Below are 20,999 nucleotides of genomic sequence, written 5' to 3'. Positions count from 1 at the left end.
CTTACCCCTCATTTCTTGAGATAATTGTTTAAATGTTGACCTTTGAGCATTTTGCATGATTTTCAAACCGTACTTTAGTTTGCTCAAGGTTCAAGTGGCCAATGAGATGGAACCTTAAAAATGTGACAGCCTGAGGATTTTTCGGAATTATAAGTGGGGATCAAAATCAGCTTTAATTAGGAAGAGACTACGACCTCTCCCTAATAAACTGCTCACCCCCAGAGCTAGGATTAGAACCCAGCTCCACAAACTTGCCTCCTTGCAGAATGAGTCCTAGCTAGGTCCTTAAGACAGTCTATGCATTATTTCTATAGCAATAGTGACCAGAGACTCCAATAAGGATGGGAGCCCATTACACTAGGTGCTGTACACCCATACAGGGAGACATGGTCTCAATCCAAACAAGCTAGGCATCTAATATTAGACAAAAGGCAAAAAGTGGGTGCAACAAACAAGAGGGGGAAATGCGGGAAAGACAATGAAAATAACAGCAGAGGAAAACAGTCAGCTAAAAAGAAGAATTCTGCTTTCAGTAATAGAAGAACCTTATGTTCGAAGGGGCAATCAGCCAACAGCGGTATTCAGATACTAAGGTGATGGACTCTGAAACTATATAGAACAGAACATACGCAAACTGTGCACAGTTCTTATCCCACTGACGTCAATGGTGAATAAGCTCCCATTGACATCTATAGGAACAGGATTGAGCCCATAATTCTCACTGGTATGTGCTAGAGGGAGGCAGACATTGGACAGGAGTCAACATTTCAAATCAGAGTGATTTTTCATGACGTAACCCAAACATGGATTGGTCATCTCCCCTTCAGACATCTGGTATATCTCAGTTTTCCTTGCCAAAGACATATGGGGATACAACAGGGCATTGTGGTAGAAGCTGGTTGCAGCCTTGACTTCAAAAAAGGCAACTGCCTCTCTGTAATGTAACAGAGGCCTCTGGTTGTGCATTCAAACGTGCAGACAGTACCATCCTTGGAAAAGTATTGGCAGCTCAAAGAGGTTACATAATTCGTAAAAGGCACCTGACTCCACATAGCTTCCGAACGCAAATAGGGAATGGCAGTGCTGTTCTGCCAGGCAAGTTTGTGGGTTGGAGTGAGCCAATGTCTCCTGTATGGCCCCTTCTCTTCCTATTTCATGACTTGGGGTAAAATTTTCAACAGTGCTTAATATGACACTTAGAGTATGCCTGCACTGCAAGCAGAGGTGAGACTACGGCACGTGTAGACAGACTCAGGGTAGCTTTGAACTCGCTAGCTTGAATAACCGTAGCAGCGAAGCCATGGCAGCACAGGTGGGACACTGGGTATGTAACTGAATAGCGAGCCCATGCTCCAGCAACTTCACTTCTCTGGTTGTTTGGGCTAGCTAGATTAAAGCTAGCTCGGGTATGTCGACACTTGCTGCAGTCACACCTCTGAGTTCAGCGTTGACAGACCTGCAATTGCATATTTACAAAAAGCTGTTAGAGCGCAAGTTAAAATTAAATTACTCACTATGGATAGTTTTGATCAGAGCCACCGATGTGGCCACCAAGCGTATCAGCCGCCACAGGAAGGAGCAAGACGAAATAAGTGACCTGACGCTAAACTAGTTCAGTAAATAGCATCGTCCTGTGAAGTCTGTCAACTGTTGGCTCCATTGTGCCACCGACTGATGCAAATTCCAAAGCCACAGGCCCTCGACTGAACAAGGTCTGCTAGCAGCCCAGTAGAGTTCAGTACCAGGAACCATCAGCCAGTGTAATTTTAATAGTCACAATTGTGTATAAAAGTAAAAGAATATGACTCTGAAAACCGTGGTCCTAGAACATCCAGTCCACTAGCGCAAGTATTCCCCCAAACACTGCTGCTGATAGTCACACTTCCTAAAAGGGACCGTCACCACCACCACCTGAAATCGCGTTCTAAGCTAGAGCACATCATTTTCTGAAACTCTGAAAATGTTCACCCTCGGGCAGACACTCAGCCTGGAAAATGTCATCCTGAAAGGCGAATGTTCAGTTTAAGAAGCAATGGGAACAGGCCCTACAGAATGGAAATCATAGAATCATAGAATATCAGGGTTGGAAGGGACCTCAGGAGGTCATCTAGTCCAACCCCCTGCTCAAAGCAGGACCAATCCCCAATTAAATCATCCCAGCCAGGGCTTTGTCAAGCCTGACCTTAAAAACTTCTAAGGAAGGAGATTCTACCACCTCCCTAGGTAACGCATTCCAGTGTTTCACCACCCTCCTAGTGAAAAAGTTTTTCCTAATATCCAACTTAAACCTCCCCCACTGCAACTTGAGACCATTACTCCTTGTCCTGTCCTCTTCTACCACTGAGAATAGTCTAGAACCATCCTCTCTGGAACCACCTCTCAGGTAGTTGAAAGCAGCTATCAAATCCCCCCTCATTCTTCTCTTCTGCAGACTAAACAATCCCAGTTCCCTCAGCCTCTCCTCATAAGTCATGTGTTCCAGACCCCTAATCATTTTTGTTGCCCTTTGCTGGACTCTCTCCAATTTTTCCACATCCTTCTTGTAGTCTGGGGCCCAAAAGTGGACACAGCACTCCAGATGAGGCCTCACCAATGTCGAATAGAGGGGAACGATCACGTCCCTCGATCTGCTCGCTATGCCCCTACTTATACATCCCAAAATGCCATTGGCCTTCTTGGCAACAAGGGCACACTGCTGACTCATATCCAGCTTCTCGTCCACTGTCACCCCTAGGTCCTTTTCCGCAGAACTGCTGCCTAGCCATTCGGTCCCTAGTCTGTAGCTGTGTATTGGGTTCTTCCGTCCTAAGTGCAGGACCCTGCACTTATCCTTGTTGAACCTCATCAGATTTCTTTTGGCCCAATCCTCCAATTTGTCTAGGTCCCTCTGTATCCTATCCCTGCCCTCCAGCGTATCCACCACTCCTCCCAGTTTAGTATCATCCGCAAATTTGCTGAGAGTGCAATCCACACCATCCTCCAGATCATTTATGAAGATATTGAACAAAACCGGCCCCAGGACCGACCCCTGGGGCACTCCACTTGACACCGGCTGCCAACTAGACATGGAGCCATTGATCACTACCTGTTGAGCCCGACAATCTAGCCAACTTTCTACCCACCTTATAGTGCATTCATCCAGCCCATACTTCTTTAACTTGCTGACAAGTATACTGTGGGAGACCGTGTCAAAAGCTTTGCTAAAGTCAAGAAACAATACATCCACTGCTTTCCCTTCATCCACAGAACCAGTAATCTCATCATAGAAGGCGATTAGATTAGTCAGGCATGACCTTCCCTTGGTGAATCCATGCTGACTGTTCCTGATCACTTTCCTCTCATGTAAGTGCTTCAGGATTGATTCTCTGAGGACCTGCTCCATGATTTTTCCGGGGACTGAGGAGAGGCTGACTGGCCTGTAGTTCCCAGGATCCTCCTCCTTCCCTTTTTTAAAGATTGGCACTACATTAGACTTTACATGCATTACATGCTTCGGCAAGCTAAGGGAGACCAGTGCCTTGGAGATGGAGATCTGGGTTCTATCTCCAGCTCTAACAGGGACTTTCTCTGTGACCTCAGACAAGTCAGTCTGCCTCAGTTCCCATCTGTGAGTCAGGCAGTCATGCTTTGCCTCATCTCAAAGGCTGGGGAGAGGATGGATTAATTAATGTTTGTGCTCAGTCACTGCAGTGACAAATGCCATATTCGCAAAAAGAAAAGGAGTACTTGTGGCACCTTAGAGACTAACCAATTTATTTGAGCATGAGCACTCCTTTTCTTTTTGCGAATACAGACTAACACGGCTGTTACTCTGAAACCTGAAAATGCCATATTGAAGGCTATAGCTAACCTTAACTGCAGCAGCCACTCCGTGTTCCAGCTACACTACAACATTCATCCAGTCAGGGTTGAGACTAGGATAGGGGATGTATTGAACAATGCACAACAGCACAACACAACAGTCTAGGACAGAAAGAAATGAACAGAATAATCAGCAAACTGCAAGGTGAATTCTGGTAGGCACAATACAATTACCCATGGTTGAATCTGACCAGCACACAAAAGGGCCACTTTTATAAAGAGCCATAAAACCTCTAGTCACCATTAAGGACGTTTTGTGTTTCATCCAAGAGTTGGCAGCTCCTATATTAATATCAGAGGGAGGCAATGGCTTTAGTACTGTCAGTGGGAAGAGTTTGACCTATTGAGTTCCCTGTTTACTTGCTTGAGTTTACCCTCCAAGGACTCATCCAGATTGCTTCTGGTTAGTTTGTGAAATCTAATGGGATCATAGCAAAAGATGGTATGTGTATAGCCTGTCCTTCATTTTTTGGTCTTACCGCTGTTAGATACTACAAGGCCCTTCCTCTCACCCCATCCAGGACTGATCACACTGCATGTAGCATTCCCAGTACATGCAATGAACTTCTCAGGATGCAAAGCAACTTGATAGAAAATTGATCACAGCTCATAAGGAGCCGAGGCCATCAAAACTGCCAAGTGTTGAACAACTCTCAAGTGTCCGAAAACTTGGGAATTTAAGTTAATGAGAGTTCCTGATTATGTTCAGTGAGGCAAGAAGAAATCCTGAAGAAATGGGATTTCAAGAAATTTCAAAGGAACAAAGGAGGAAACAGCTCACAATGAATTACAGAAAGCCATTTCCAATCTTTTATGTCTGGTGTTTTTGCTGTAGTAAAAAGCTTATGCCTCAGAAACCCAAGAGAAGCTGCAAGGTTGGGGAAGACAAGACAACACAGGGCTGTTCAGCTTTTTCTGAAATGTCACAAACAATTCAGCATAAGGAAAGAATAATGATGAAATCCCACCCAAACCATGGCTATCTTGGAAGCCATTACTTAGTGTTTGAAAGGAGTCATTTAGCTTCTGCTTCACTTAGGGCTTGGCTACACTTGTGAGTTAAAGCACATTAAAGCAGCCCCGGGCACCCTAGCTCACTACCTGTCCACACTGGCAAGGCACGTAGAGCGCTCTGACTCCACGGCTAGAGTGCTCCTGGTACTCCACCTCGGTGAGAAGATTAACGCTTGTTGCATAGTGGCTGAAACACACGGGCGTCCGTGTGAATGAGGTGTTGCATTACTGTGCTCTGATCAGCCCACGGAAACGTCCCATAATCCCCTTAAGTGGCCACTCTTGTAATTGATTTTGAATCGCTGCAGGAATGCGGATATGCCCTTTGAAAGCTCCGTTTCTGACAGCCGGCTGCTTATCTGCTCCGAGACAAAGCAAACGTTAGTGTGGAATGCTGTGTGTGAGAGAGGGAGGCGGGGGGGAGCGGAGGGTCTGCTGTTGTCTGAACTTACGAGACAGCACGCTGACATGCTCTCAGCCCCCCAAAAACCCACCCTCTCTCCCCCCACATACACACGACACACTCCCTGTCACGCTCCACCTCCGCACTTGAAAAGCACGTTGCAGTCACTGGCATGCTGGATAGCTGCCCATAATGCACTGCTCCCAATGCCGCTGCAAGTGCTGCAAATGTGGCTATGCCAGTGCGCTTGCGGCTGTCAGTGTGGACAGACTGCAGCACTTTCCCTACTGCGCTCTCCAAAGGCGGGTTTAACTCAAAGCACTCTACATCTGCAAGTGAAGCCATGCCCTTAGTTGTCATCACCTTTTTTATTTAAATGTACGTTTACAGCAATCAGGTTTATTGTCCCATTTCCAAAACATGGCTCTGGAAGACTAGATATGTGCAATATGAACACACACATTACACTAGGAGGAGAGCTCAACTTTGCTCAATCCCATGTTCATGCCACACTTAGATACTTCTGCGGAAAAGCAGAATGGGCAAGTGGAGAGGGTGTGAAGTAGCCTGCTTGTGCCAATTACCATTGAGGGACCTGCTGCTGGGGATGCCTGATTAGGATTTTGAAGCTCCCGTCTCATCTTTAATAGATTATGTAGTGTTCAGCATAACCCACAAGGATCCACACTTGAGTGGATGCAAGCAGCAGTTTGGTTTCCGTTTTGGCAGATGGATCAGTGAACACAGATGGGGATATGTTTCCAGCCCAGTGCACAGGGGAATTTAGCTGCACCACTTCCATTTATGCTAATCACTGACATTATACAGGAAGGAAAACATGTAGGGCAGTGTGCGCAAAAGAGGAGGGGGAGCTGGCTGCCTGTAATGCTGCAGAGTGGGTCTGAACGGCCCTGGGAAAGGGAAAGCTAGAACAGGGCCTGCCACATCACTGCATTAGCTCTCACGTTTTCTCCTTTCTTTACTGCACTATCTGGTTTCTTCAGTCTCTGCAGCATTTTAATCTTATTCACATCACATGTAGATATTTTATTAAAAAGGGTGGGCTGCACAAACAGCAGAAAAATTTGGATAACTTACGAATAAAACCGACGATTGGCTTTTAAGGGTTTTCTCCTTGAAGCCCTAACACTTGACACTGGTTAGCCAGCTGGTGCACTGAGACGGCTGCTTACTACGCTGTCCAATAGTGTCACTGTTCTCTTTTGCGCCCCCAACCCCTCTCTCTGTCTCATACTCATCTGTTGTATCATCTCAAGTTTAGATTGCAAGCTTTGAAACCATCCCTGTGAGATGTTTGTACAGTGCCTATCACTATGTAGCCCTAGCCTATAGGCACTACTGCAATACAAATAATAATAAATCATAATAATAATGCAAACAGCATAGAGAAAGGGAGAAATTCAGCACAATGTCTCCCCTCCCCATCTCCCACGGTGAAGATCTTCATTTCTTGCTCCAAGTGCTACCCCAACAAGCACTTTGCTGGAGACAAGATAACCAACTCAGAAGCTCGCAGATATATAAGCTATAAATGATGTTGAATTAATTTATTTGGCATAAAGAAGCATAGAATAATGGGAGTTGCCAGACTGATCAAAGCTATGGTCCATCTAATCCAGGATCCTTGCAGTGATCTTTATGTATATTACAGTAGTGCCCAGAGATCTTAATCAAGATCATACCCCATCATACTAAGAGCTGAACAAAATAAATAGGAAGACAGTACCTGCCCCAAAATGCTTACATCTGGCCAGCTCCAGATGCTTTCAAGGAAGGCGCAAGAAACCTCACAGTGGACAATTACCTGCCCACAGGGGAAGTTTCTACCTAATCCTCATCAATCAATGAAGGGTTTAGATCCTTTTTAAAAAAGACAACCCCCCCACCCCCAAACACTCGCTAATGTAACTGTGGATGTTCTCATTATCCACATCAATATCTACTTTACTGAATCCAACCAAGCTCACTGCCTCAATGGAATACTGTGGCAATGAGTTCCACAGATTAGCTGCACATTGAGTAAAAAGTATGTTGTTCTGTCATTTTGAAACAGTTACCTTTCAATTTTGTTGACTGTTCCCTTGTTCTTGTATTACAAGAGAGGATGAATAAATATAGCAGATGATGAAGAGCAGGTGAAATTTCCAATTTATAAAATTGGAGTTAGAAAAAAAATCTTTAGCGCTATTCCCATTGATTTATTTCAGTCTGCTAAAAAAATCATAACCCATTTCAATGTGCTCCTGCCCTTTTTAAAATGATAACACTGAACGAATAAATGTTTGTGCATTGTTGCACTCTATAATTAAATCGGCTTTGTACGTCTTTCCTGTGGTTAGTATTCAGTTTGCTTAGCATTCTGCTCAAAAAAGGCGCAGTCCTCTACAGGACTGTTGTCTTTGCAAACATGAGGCAAAACATGCAGAGTTTAAGCAGGGTGGACATCAGTTCAGGCTATGCTGAAGAGCAACACTTAAGGTTCAAATCCTACCCAATATTATTTCCTCCAAGTCCTACAATACTGCCTTTAGCTACTGAGAGATTATGTGCTGCTATAGGGAACAATCCTGCACTGGTTCATAGGATCTGAAGGATGGGGAAAGAAAGGGAAATTAGTTGCATGTGACATAGGAGATAGAAAAAGACGTATTAAGTTCTATGAAATGAGATGATCAGAGATGTTTGGCTCTGTGCAGCTCTATCCCCGAGCATTGCTGAGTATGAGGACTGCATGTCCTGATGAATTCCTACCTTCTTGGGGAAGCAGAAAATATAAATTATACAGGAAATAAAATTTCTCTGTCCATTTGCATTCTGCTGAATGATCAATGGAGTCTTGGGCGAGACTGGGAAAAAAGAGTGAAATGCTGACCACAACTCCTACTTCAGAACCAAGCCCCAGCATTACCCTCCCTCCTGTAATGCAGCTGAGGGACATTAGCATGCATCCAGCCAATAGAAAACCTTCACTAACTTTCAGCTCTGACAGAGGGTCTCCCTCAGTCAGGACTGTCGCGTCTTTAGGGTACACTTTACCTTGCAATGTGCACATCAGTAAGAGCTTTGCATGTGCACCAAATATGGGCGTATGGCAGAGGACTAAACCAATCCACCTGTTGTGTAGCAGCACTCATCAGAATGGTAAATTGTAAGGACTGCTTTTTCTGATGAGATCTGGAAAAGCTATTGAAACCACAGGCCTGGCATTCATACTGTAAAGTGAGGCACGACTGGGCCTTTGCATGTTAGAAGCCAGGTGGCCTAGGAATGCTGCCTGCGTTGAAGAGGAAGATTAGAAATGAAAATAATCTTTCCATCGGATCCGATGAAGTGAGCTGTAGCTCATGAAAGCTTGTGCTCAAATAAATTTGTTAGTCTCTAAGGTGCCACAAGTACTCCTTTTCTTTTTGAGAATACAGACTAACACGGCTGCTACTCTGAAATCTTTCAGAATGATAGCTATTTTTGGTCATCAGATGATAATTCAGTTACCTGTGTGAAATCAGGAGATAAGACTAAGCCACAAAATTCATATAGGGAAGTAAACTTCCCCACAACTTGGGGGTGTTTAGACCTTATAAATATGCAGTTTTTTTTTTTAAGTATCGGGAAGCATTCCACAATAGCAGAACAGATGGTGAAGGAAGCCTGTGGTTATGAACATGAGAGAATAAAAGGAAAGAAACTAACACTTAGCATCTATATCTATCTACATAGCATTTTGCTTTTTCACAACACTGTACAAGCCTGAACTTATCCTCACCAGCCTTGTGAGTCTAGAATCCACATTTTGCTGATGGGAAACCAGTTAATTGATTTCCCCCAAGGCCACATCATGTATCTGTGGCAGCACTGAGATTAAAAATCTGGAGCTCTTGGCTCCCAGTCCTGTGCTTGCTCCAAGAAGGAGCTTCTGGCTGTGGTACAAGATATCAGAGCTAATTTAGTAACCACTGGTTCTCTGACTGCCTAACGGTAGACAGCAATGATATCCCTACACTTTACTCTGCAACACCCTATCTCCATGAGCTCCTCGTATCTAGGCACCACTAATACCAATCCCATAAACACAAAGGAACCTTGCTGGAAGTCATTCTCCTCTATTTTTCCTCTTTGATGTTTAGTTAAGTTTGAGGTTTTTATTTTTAGTAACTGAGGGTACATCTACATTGCAGTTAGGTACCTAGAGCTGGCCCGTGCCAGCTGACTCGGGATTGCGGGGCTCAGGCTAAGGGGCTGTTTAATTGTGGTGCAGATGTTTGGGCCTGAGCTGCAGTTTAGGCTTTAGGACCCTGCGAGGTGGGCCAGCTGCCGGTGTCTAATTGCAGTGTAGACATACTCTGGGTGTCACACAGTAGTTGCCCCCTTAAGAGGAGAGGAGTGTCAGTGTACCTGTGACAAGCTTAACTCATCTCCCCAGGTGGGCAGGATGAAGGTCATGTGACTGGTAGGCCAGGTGACCCAATCAGACCTGCTGTTGAAAAGAAAGAGGCCTGGACAGAAAAGGAATGGCACGTAGGTGTTGGCAGATGCCTGCAGAGAGCAAGAAGGCTTGTGCAGGGCTCTAAGTCAGCAGGGAGAAGGTCTATAGACATTGCCAAATTCCAGGCAAGAAGTGCTGGGAGAGCAGGAAGACGGACCCATAGGAAGGAGGGGCTGTGCCCAGCTGGGAACTGCGGTGAAGGAAAGGAACTTTAAAGAGAGGACAGATCCTCAGGGAGAAGGGGCCAAGCCCAGATGAAACTTTGAAAGATTTTGTGCAGGATTTCATAAATAGGACCCCAGAATGTTGGAACCAGTGAAGCTGGTAAGGAGTATTAATGTGTTTGCGGACTAAATAAATTGGATCCCCTTCCAGAAGGGGAATGTTTTTTTAAAACAATATGAACTGAGTGAGATATTGAGGAAACTTATAAGAATCGAGTTTGAAAATGTTGAAGATTTATATTCTCACTTGCAAGCCCCAGATGAAAACAGTTTCAATTTATAACCCTGACTCTGCAGACCACTCATCCCTAATTTAGAGACTCGCTCTGTTTCCTGACACATTTTAAAAGTGAACAAAAACTGCAGTTTCACCTGGAAGCAATTTCTGCATGAGCACACATCATTTTCAACTGAAAGTTAAAGGTTATGGATAGACTCTGCCTGGCTCAGCTCTGTTGTAGTGTATCAGATAAAAAGGCACACACTATGGATAACAGCATCTCTTTCTTCATTTAAAGTGCCACGCACACTGATGGTGAACAGTAATCTATCAGGTATATAGATTTTACATTAGTATGTGCATCACCGTTAAGTTATACGGTAGGTCCTGATGGGCTATAAAGAAATACTTAGGTTCAGTAACGCATGTAGCAAAGTTTAATATGGTGTATATTTTATTAGGACAAGTGATGCTTGTAAAGGAAAAACCTGCTTACCCTAAAGGTAATAGGAGACATCCAGAGCTTTCAGCTGCATAGTGCCCATTGATAGCAAGAGTGTTTGAATGGAGCTTTGGGTAACTAGGTTTGCACTATGGTTGAATGTATATAATCTTACACACTTGTATGAGTCTAAAAATATGTGCTAAGCGACCACTATAAGGGGGAAAAATATACATTTTAACACCTACAAAAGGTTTGTATTTCATTTACTTTTAACAGATTATGGCTGTGAGAAAATTTAATTTGCTGGCTAGTGGGCACCACCGCTGTCTGGAATATCTGAACTACTCACGCGTTACTAGATTTCCCTCTAGTAGCTAAAGCAAATAGAGGATAGATGCTCCAATACAACTGACAGCTAATGAAGAGTATCCTTTGCCTCAAGTGGTTCTTTTGGAGCAGAAGTTTGGACTTAGTATTGCCCAGACAGGATGTGGGTAGCTTAGCCGACAATCATGGATGTGTTTGTGGCCTCTGATAGAAAAGTACAAAATATTCATTGCATTGAGTTTTACCTCCAATAGTCAGCGTGAGAATGGCATCTTCGACTCACAGTTCCACATCAGCTGTTGATTTGTGTTCCACAACCTTAGCCTTAAAACCATAGCTTTTTGTACTTAATCAAATGAAGGGAGATGGAATAATCCAGCTAGAAGTGATTAGTGCTCATTCCAGCTGAATGGATGCTCTTCACTTTTCAATCCTTTGACAACTAGCTACTGTAGATAGATTGCCTGGGGCTTTAACACCTTCTATATTTTCCCTGCGCAAGGAAAAAGATTGTTGCTTAGCTTTTGGGTGCAGCCCCATAGACTTTTTGCTGGAACAGAGCTGCTAGAACAGGGGTCAGCAACCTGCAGTACGCGAGCCGATTTTTATACCGGCATGCTGCTGCCCGCCGGGGTCCCGGCCACTGCCCCCGCCCAGCTCGCTGCTGGCCTGGGTGAACGGAACCCCAGGCCGGCAGCAGGCTGAGTGAGGCTGGTGGCCGGGACCCCGGCTGGCAGGAACTGCCAGTCTGAGGCGCTCAGCCCGCCGCCGGTCTGGGGTTCCATCCGCCGGCGCAGTGTGTTAAATTTCTCCCCGTAGGAATGTGCTACTTGTGGAGAACCAGGACTGGCCGCCGTAACTAGTACACCATAAGTAGCGCATTCCTACGGGGAGAAATTTAATGCACTACACTGGGGTAGGGAAGGCTGTGCCTCCCCAAACAGCCGGCCCACTTCCCGCCCCAACCCTGCCCCCGGCCCTTGCCCCGTGACCACCCCCTGCTCCCCTGTCCCCCAGAACCCTCCACCCATCCAAACCTCCCTGCTCCTTGTCTCCTGACCTCCCCCTCCCTGGACGCCCCACCCCTGTCCGACGCCCCCCTGACACCCCACCCCCACCATCCAAGCCCCCTGGCTCCCTGTCCCCTGACTGCCCCGATCCCTATCCACACCTCCAACCCCCGACAGGCCCCTGGGACTCCCACGCCTATCCAACCACCCCTGTTCCCCATCCCCTTATCATGACGCTCAGAGCATCAGGACTGGCAGCCATAAGTAAGTAACACATTCCTATAGGGAGTAATTTAATACACGACACCCAGCCCCGCACAGCCTGCTGACGGTCTGGAGTTCTTAAAATATGTTCTCTCACCCCTTATCAAAAATTAAACTACAATTAGCTTAAAAACTTGAAAACTTAAAAACATAATTTGTATATTACAGTAATCGTTAAAAAAATGTATAATGTTAATAAATACATAGGTTGGATGAAACAAAGTAGTTGTACTTATGTGCCCATGCTTAATTTGTGTTTTCCATGATTTACCTTCTAAAAAAAATCTTTTTTATTAGGACAAGGACAAAAAAAAAAATCTCGCATGTCTCGCATTTTTTAGACATGCGAGATTTATTAGGACAAAATTTTTTTATTAGGACAAGTGATGCTTGTAAAGGAAAAACCTACTTACCCTAAAGGTAGTAGGGGACATCCAGAGCTTTCAGCTGCACAGTGCCCACTGATAGCAAGAGTGTTTGAAAAAAATCTCGCATGTCTCGCACCCCCAGAAAGGGCATCTTGCACCCCCAGGGGGTGCATGCACCCCAGGTTAAGAACCACTGCACTAACCTGATAAGATCTGCATTTTAATTTAATTTTAAATGAAGCTTCCTAAACATTTTAAAAACCTTGTTTACTTTACATACAACAACAGTTTAGTTACATAATATAGACTTATAGAGAAAGACCTTCTAAAAACGTTAAAATGTATGACTGGCACATGAAACCTTAAATTAGAGTGAATAAATGAAGACTTGGCACGCCACTTCTGAAAGGCTGCCGACCCCTGTGCTAGAACATCCTTTCACAAGATGGATTGTCCGTTTACTATGAATCTTTGGCAAGGCGATGGGTAAACATCCTCCCCATAAAAAGACAAAAAGCAGGGGCATGTAGTAGGAAGAGAGCCTGAGACATAAGCAGTTGTATCAGAGGCCTGGGCTAAAGTAGTAGTCAAAGCTTTACTGATATAAAGCAAAAACAAACTGTAAGCAAGAGGCAGAACCTGCTCACAGAATCAGGCAAGAACAGGGCTGATATTGCAGAAATACACATTCCTAAGAAGTGCTAGACACAGAGTGACTTCACTTTGGAGTCCTTTCTTTTAAATGCAAAGGTTCTGTATTATTGTGGGCCTGGATGACTGTTAATGTGGCAGACACAAATAGAATTCCTGGGAAGTATTTAGGGGAGGTGAATGCAAATACCCTCCACTGGTTATTCAAAAACCCAACCTTTAGAAGCTACACCCTGAGGAGAGAACCACTGTCTGCTAGGGTTGACAACCCTCCCAGTTTGGCCAGGAGTCTCCCGGAATCGGGCTCGATCTCCCAGAGACTACTGAAGCCAATCTGGGAGATTTTAGGCTGCCAGAAGTCCGGCAGCGCAGCGGAGCTACGGCAGGCTCCCTACTGCTCCCGGAAGTGGCCGGCATATCCCTGCGGCCCCTAGGCGAAGGGAGGACCAAGGGGTCTCTGCGCACTGCCCCCACCCTGAACGCCGACTCTGCAGCTCCCATTGGCTGGGAATGGGGAATCGCGGCGAATGGGAACTACAGGGGCGGTGCCTGCAAGTGGGGGCAGCGTGCAGAGACCCCTGGCTACCCCTGAGCCAAGGAACCGCTGCCAGACACGCGGCCGCTTCTAGGAGCTGCCTGAGGTAAGCACCTCCTGGCTGGAGCCTGCACCCAAATCCCTTCCTGGACCCCAACCCCTTGCCCTGTCTCTTCCTTCACCCAAACTCCCTCCCAGAGTCCATACCCCTCACCCCCTCCTGCACTCCAACCGCCTGCCCCAGGCTCAGCCCAGAGCCCCCTCCTACATTCTGAACCCCTCGGCCCCAGCCCAGACCCCACACCCCATCCTGCACCTCAACCCTCTGCCCCAGCCCGGTGAAAGTGAGTGAATGACTGAGGGAGGAGGGTTGGAGTAAGCAGGAGGCGGGGCTTCAGAGAAGGGGCAGGGCAAAGGGTTTGTGCGATTAGACAGTTGGCAACCCTACTGTCTGCTGCTTACCTGTTCCTGCTGGTTACAAATGAAAACCCCAAGCTGTATAAAGCCACAGGTTGATCTGCACTCTGGGTGCTTGTTCTGAGCTGTTCTTGTCGCCCAGAAAAAACCCCTGTTATTGTTTGAAGAAGGAGTGATTCGGGCCAGAGCTCTTGCTGGAGCTGGAGTGGTGGTGATGCAGGTGTGATCTCTGGTAAGCTTATTAACATGCATGGAGGCTCTATTCTTGTTTTAATAATTTTTCCTCTAATGCTTTCACCGTAAGAAGAAATGAGTTTGCTGTGTAGTAACAACTGTGGGCAGTGACCCTGTTCATAGGCTCTGAAGAGAAAGCAAAGCACAGATGCTGCTCCGTTTAGGCAATCTGGCTTGCTGGGAATAACACAATGCAGGCAAGGAACAGGGCAACCTGGAAAAACGCTGGTCAGGAGGGAGAGAGACCTGGGTGAGAGACCAACAGAGGTGATGGCTGAGGAGCTGGGAGCCTAGAGTGGGTGCTCTTGCTGGATCACAGAGGGGAAATAGGGGGGCAGCGGCCCCGAACTGTGACACTTAGCAAAAAAAATTTGCCCAATGAAGAATTAATCTGACCCATCCTGTAGAAACCAGTACTTATAGGTAAAGTTAAATATTGCTCTTTAAAAAAATATAAGTCTGATGTCAAAGGTGAGAAACCGTTTTACTACTCTTAATACACATGGGCTCCAAATCCTATGCAGGATTCCTTATTCGGTCACCTTTTATCAGGACCATGCAATTAAAGAACCGTGCCAAGAGGTGAACTCTGCTAATACAGGTAGAGTCGGCCGCTGGAGTGTCCCCCTAAGGATGCCTCAGCACGGTCACACCATGGGTCATAGGTGTCCAAAGTGGCAGCAGCAATTTTGCAGCTCCAAACACAGCAGATGACCCCACTTGACAGAGCAGAACCAGGGCTAAAGCCACATCTACAGTCCAGGTGCTGCTGCGGTAAAGCTACCGCATTGCAGCTGCGTTGCTTATGAGAGCGATGGAAGGGGCTCTCCCGTTGCTGTAGGCAATCCACCTCCCCGAGCAGCTGCAGCTAGGTCAGTGGAAGAATTCTCCTGTCCACCTAGCTGCGTCTACACTGCAGGTTAGGTTAGGTCAGCAGGGGTGAGAGAATTTTTCACACCCTGAGTACCATTGCTATGTCGACCTAACTATTAAGTGTAAACCAGCTCTAAGCTCTGCAGCTGGTCTAAGCAAGGATGTGTCGTATTGCTTTGTGGGGGTTGACATCCTCTCTCCTTTGTAAAAGCAAGTCTGGGTAGGGGACAGAAGACTGCGGAAAAGGTATAAACAGAGTCTGAGGTTTGGTCACTCTGCCGCTGCTAGGGAGCCCGTGATTACATTGCAAGGACACAGCTGCCCTCCCGGCTTTAGGAAGCTTCTTGTGCATAGCCTCAGTTAGTGTCCTGATGAGAGCCCATTGACTGGCAAATCAGTCCACCTCCTCCGAAGCGCAGGGCGGGGAGATTTCTGAAAATGCCTCCCAGCAGCATGCACGCTCCAGGACAGCATTAAATGAGAGCTGAGAACACTGCAGCCAGCTGCGGCTGTGGCCAGAGCCCTCATCTAAACAACCTAGTGAGGCAGAAATTCTGTCAGCCTGACATTTCTGCCACCCTCTTCCTCCCTCCTCATGGCTCGCTCTGTTCACCAAAAGGAAAGAAATTAAATCTGGATTTGCTTTTCCAGAGACCGTCTAAGAATTTTCTGCAGTGTTCCTATGATAAAGGGGGGAGAAAAGAAAATCAGCCTGGGGATTATCATCATTTCCATTATGATAGCACCCAAATTCCCCAATCAGGATTGAAGCCTCCCTAGGCTGGATGCTGTGCACGCAGGCACACCCAAGAACGTAGGCTCTAAGAGATATGAGCAAAGGAATACAGTGAATAGCACAGGTTAGTTCTGTGCATTGTTGGATTCTGTAAACTGGGGGTAGAAGTGGGGGGAGGGGAATGGTAGGAATACAGGAGTTGGTAAGAGTAAGGAAAAGAGGAGCAGTCACAGTGCATCACCTCTCTACCAGCAGGCAGCAAGCAAGGTTTCATTACCATCACTCATTCAATGTGCATGATGCTGTATACACGACACGGTCCCTGACCGGAAGAGACAATGTACAGACCACCTGTGTAGTAAGAGAAACCTAAACTTGTAATTGCTGCAGTAAGGCATGTTTCTTGTTGGTTCCAGTTTTACTTGAAGTTACATTTCTATATGTAAATATTAATAAGACTTGGATTTGTAAGAGACTTTGCTTTGAGAAGTGGATGGCTAGAGGTGAAGAAATGCTGATGGAGTATAATGATGCAAGGCACACAGGAACAGGGTACTGCTGGTCAGAAAACTGACACCCTCCTGGAAAACTTTACCTTTGTGTTTTTCTGGCCAAAAAACTTTCCTATTGAAAATTGTCAACTTTCCACAAAAGCCATTTATTTATTAGTCAAACACCCAATTTTCAGTTAAAGTTTTTGATGGAAAATTTCCAACCAGACCCATAGCAGGAACCCTATTCCAGACACAATGGGCAGTGTGGAAAGATGAGTGGGAGTAGGATCGGGAAAGGATGGTCCTGGAATGCAAGAAACCGCCAGAGTAAAGAACACAAGCGAGACTATAGTAGGAAGTGAAGGCACAGAGATAACTGGCGAAGAACTTAAGTTTGCAGAGCATAGGCTACAGAAGAATAGATCTGGAGCCAAGAACTGGTATCTTAAAAATAGGGAGATACTCTGGGGAAAAAAAGAACGTGAGATGGTAGTTAAAGAGCAGTTTGTGTAGAAAATGTTTAATTTTTTTCAAAAATGTTAGTTTTGATTGTTTATAAGTTATTTTGTATTAAAGACACAAAATTTCCCATTACTAACCAATAGCAGGCAGGCCTAATACTGTTGAGATTTACCTCATTTAACATATGCCCTTTCCTCTTATGTTTTTCTCTATAAAAACATCAGCAGCTTTAAGGATATTGCACCTCCAGTTATTCTGGGAAAGGAGAGAAAAAGTAACACCATCTTGGAGACTACTTCGGTATGAAGCAACATTAGATATTCTCTCTGAACCAAGAGGCTGCAGGTCTTTCCAGGAGAGTGGGGAGCAGAAGCCTAAGAAGCTCAGACAAATGCAAGGAAGAAGAAACAGCATGGATATTTCCCTCTGCTTGGTAGTTCTCTCTCAGGACTCAGATCCCTTTTTCATTCACTCAATACTCTACTTACGTCAAGTTTCACATAGAAATGGTCTGAACACTGAGATTTCCTGTGGCAAAGAGTTTCCCCTGGTGATGCCAGCACGCAGAACACAAAAAAGAGTGGGAAAATCTGAGAGAGGAGAAGAGGGTGGAGGAAAATGCTCTGCTCTTTCAACAGTCCTGCGTGGCTGGTAACAGCTGCAGTTGTGAGGTGAATGGAAGGGCAATAATGGGCTTCAGGGAGTAGACCTTTTACTTATCTCCAATTCAGCCTCAGTAAAAGGCTGGTGAAAGCCCAAGGATTGAAAGCCTCTATGCCTTTTGACATGGTGTGGTCCGTAAAGATTTTTGCATATTGGAGGTGGATTTTGTGGCTCTGCCTTCATTAAACATCTCTTACTTAGGAGAGAATCACGATTTTTTGAATAGCCTGATGCAAAATGCACCAGGTCTAATGCTACGAGCCGGAGCTCCAATATGCCTAGCATGCAGAATAAACATTGGGAGAGTCTGAAAAATAACTCAAGCCGGCATTTCTCTGTTCCATGTATCCACTCCCCATGCACCCTCAAGTCATATCTGCTCACTTCACAGGAGCCAATATCCGATCTATGGGAGAGTGATCTGGATTCTGCACTTCCGCCTGCATTGAAAAAGCTCTCAGTGGAGTTCTGAGTGCAGAACCTTTCTTACTGGCGATGGCAGGGAGAGGCAGTGGGACTGCTTTGATTTTCAGATCCCATGGGACGTTTGCAGCATCAGCGGTTCGAAAAAAGGCTTTTCACTTGTGAACGAAGTCAATCACACGTGAGAATCACCAAGCTGGAATAAAGACGGACCCTCACAAGGTTTCAGCAGTCCCTTTTCCAAACACAGCCCTACTTCGAAGAAGCGTGTGCCCTGCTACTTTGTGCTGATCCAGTCATTTAGCAGGACTAATGCTTTAAAATTCAGATGCTAATAAATGACATGTTCCCTGTGACTGGTCAGCTGGGTAAGAGCAAGAGTAATACTGACAGGAATAATTAGGGTTCTAAAATACCTCCCAAACATCAGTTTTCTCAGATGGACTGAGTCACTACAATAATGAACATGTGGGTTCTCTCTCCTTACTGGATATGCTAACACACAAGTTCATCTAATTTGGTCAGCCCTACAAAAATCAATATTTAGTGCTCAGCCCTGGCTCGACAGCCGAGATCACTGTCTAGTCCCCAGGCTGTGTTGGCTGATGAGCTGAGTGAAATACAACTGTATACGACTCCAGCCACGAGGAGCAGAAGCAGCAAAAGCAAGAACTGTTGCACTGGGGGGGGGGGGGGAGCGCGGGGGGGATATGAGGATAAAATAGGGCTCAACTGGGACCACCACAGCCCCCAGCACCCAGGACTAAGAACTGAGAAGGGCAGACCCCCTCCCTTCCACTCTAGGATTAGACCCAAGAGTAAACAGGTCCATTTCAGCTAAGAAAGAATAATAAATATAGTTTATTCATGTTATGGTTCCAAATGTTGTCATGCTCTGCTTAATTTCCTAGAATGCTTTGTTCTGTGATGTCAAACACTAGGCAGTCCCACTGCTCTGCAGAGAGGGCCTATAAAGTCTGGAGAGTTGTATTTTTTGTTTTGTGGTGTACTTATTCCATAACCTTGTTACATATAAAATAAAACCCTCTGAAAGCTGTTCTTCTTTCAGAACCCCAACACCATGAAAGAGGATTTGTTCCTCTGCATTTGCTATGTATCAGTGTTATATTTTCCCCAGGAGAACCTCTACCTCTCTGATGGAGCCCTGAGAACTGCTCATTGTTCCTACTCGTGCCCTAAATTCCTAAGCAGAGGATCCAAACAATAATTTTCAAAGCTATTCAGTATTAGACTTCTCACCCTCCAGGGATGTCACATTAATTTTCACTTATTTTGGCTTAAAATCCGTCCCTCCTATCCTAGCCACTGACTGTACAGAATAGTACAGAATAACTAATGCAGGTGCAAAAACACAAATTACAAAGGACAAATATATTTTGCAATGAACTCTTCTCTCACCATCTGACGGTTTGGCCACTTATTTGACTGTCCTACCATCCACCTTCTTCACGTCCTCCTTTCCCTCTCTTTATCTTTCATTACCTGTTGTGCATGGACTTGAGGATATCAGACACTGTTCCAGGTTCAGACTAGGACTTATTCTAATCTTGTCTAGCAGCTGTGCTTTAGCAATCTAAATAACAGCAGACAACTCCCTCTCTACCAACCTCTGTGATTTAAATAACTTTCAGAAGCCTACCTGAACCAGTGCACGAGCCCATAAAGAGGTCTCATTGCCTGAAGGAAGCACAAGTAGTCTGTACAGTATTTGCACAGCTGTCTTAAGCCTGCGTTTGTGGCTGTTGCTAATAAATCAGCTTGCTGAGATTGTCTTGGGTTTGTCTTCCTTGTCCAGGTTCCTTTGTAACAGGCTCTTGTTTGGGAGGGAAAGTAGTGAGGGGGTGGGTATAGACAGCAACCTGCTGTACACATCCCCAGATTGCTGAGAATTTTAGGACACTGGCAGGTGGTTAAAGCAACCAACAAGGAAACGCATCTTTACAAAGGAACAAATTCTGCCCTCTGGGGAATGCACAGGACTCCACTGCAGTTAATGGGAGGTGTATCCAGCAACTAAACTTTGCTTTATAGCATGTGGATTTAGATCTCTTTACAAACAAGGAATCGGGGGGTTGTACATGTGAAGGAGATATTGCTCACTGTTGCTCTGTGTTAAATCCTAACAGTAATAGGTTTAAGATGCAGAGAAAAGTGGAATAATAGAACTGAGCTTCCATTGTTTTAAAACCATTGTTTTAATGGTTAGGGCAGGGAACTAGGAGAGAGGACTTTTATTCCCTGGAGCCTGGGTTCTAGCCTAAACCTGGACGTCACCACGGCAATTAAACAGCCCCCCAGCCTGTGAGCTCGAGTCAGCTGGCAGCGGGTTTTTAATTGCAGCACAGACATGCCCGGAGAGACCCAGCTCAAGCCAGGGAGGGACTGCAAAGCTCTCCAGGCCAGGGGGCCTGGCAGGAGGAAGAGAAACCCTTGAGTTGTGTGGACTTATAAATTAACTTGGATTTGGTGTTTTGAGTTTTATTTACAATTCATTTTAGATTATTAAACCCAGTCCCCTCAAAGGGGTATTTTAGACCAAGAAAAAGCCTGAAGTTTTTTTGAACCGTCCAAGATGGAAAACTGCAGTGTGACTCTATGCCACGAGGGGGCACCTGGGAGGCAGCTGGCCCAATTATAAAAGACATAATGTGACCCTCTCCAATAGCCATTATAGAAAGAAAAGGAAATCTGAAAACTAACTAAAGACATAATGCAGGGTTGAGCTTGAGTTTGTATTTCTTCAGGAAAGCATAAGAATCCTTCCACTGTGCATCAGGGAAAACAATCAATAGATTGGCATTTGGGGAAGTTAAGATGTTCAATTTCACTTCATGCTTACTGCTTTTTAAT

General features: G+C 45.4%; 1 protein-coding gene across 5 annotated transcripts in view; it reads right to left on the bottom strand.

Moving 5' to 3' along the window:
• The window catches only part of FAM219A (family with sequence similarity 219 member A), a 144,060-nt gene that overhangs the window by 23,697 nt on the left and 99,364 nt on the right, over positions 1-20,999 (bottom strand). The gene's annotated exons all lie outside the window — the stretch shown is intronic.

This window comes from Eretmochelys imbricata, chromosome 5 (assembly GCF_965152235.1).
Source record: "Eretmochelys imbricata isolate rEreImb1 chromosome 5, rEreImb1.hap1, whole genome shotgun sequence".
In the NCBI taxonomy this organism is placed as follows: domain Eukaryota; kingdom Metazoa; phylum Chordata; order Testudines; family Cheloniidae; genus Eretmochelys; species Eretmochelys imbricata.
The sequence above is the reverse complement of the archived record's forward strand: the minus strand, read 5'-3'. Positions and strand labels throughout refer to the sequence as shown.